Raw genomic sequence first — 665 nt, forward strand, 5'->3', positions numbered from 1 at the left:
GATTGTCATTTTGTAAATGTGGAGGAGACTGCAGACTGACGTTGCTGTTACCGATGGAGCTGGTGACGTAATTCCACATGGCTCGGTTTAATCTTTTCCAACCAACAATCAAGATCACGTTTGTCCATGAATTTATGGCTGTAAAATGTATATTTGTACGAGGCTCTAGCAGTGATGAGACCCGAACGGAACATTGCAACAAATGTTTTATATATTTCTATTTTAACATTTACTGGATGCAGCGGGAGCCCTGGGCCCCCGTACAGCTCTGCTTCTAGCTACGCCCCTGCTTCAAGGAGCTGTTGTGGACGTTGAGACTCTTGAGGAGGCAGAGCTGCTCCTCTTGAGTGTGTTGAGTGTTAGAGGGAGCATCGGTGTGTGTGTGTGTGTGTGTGTGTGTCGTCAGCTTCGTCGTCACTATGACGGCGATGGCCGAGAGCCCTCCCTCTTTCCTCCAGCATCCCTGCCGTCTCTCCCTCAGCCTCTCTGCTCCCAGTCTGTCTGCACGCAGCTGAGGCTGAGCATCTTCACCACCTCCTCCTCCTCTTTCTCTCTCACACACGCACACGAACACACCTCCTGATCAGTGCTAAGCCCGGCCAGTGCGAGCTCTGAGGAAAGAGGAGAAACACACACATCAAAAGAGAGAAGTGCTGAAACCAGAG

The sequence above is a fragment of the Brachionichthys hirsutus genome, chromosome 11 (assembly GCF_040956055.1).
Source record: "Brachionichthys hirsutus isolate HB-005 chromosome 11, CSIRO-AGI_Bhir_v1, whole genome shotgun sequence".
In the NCBI taxonomy this organism is placed as follows: domain Eukaryota; kingdom Metazoa; phylum Chordata; class Actinopteri; order Lophiiformes; family Brachionichthyidae; genus Brachionichthys; species Brachionichthys hirsutus.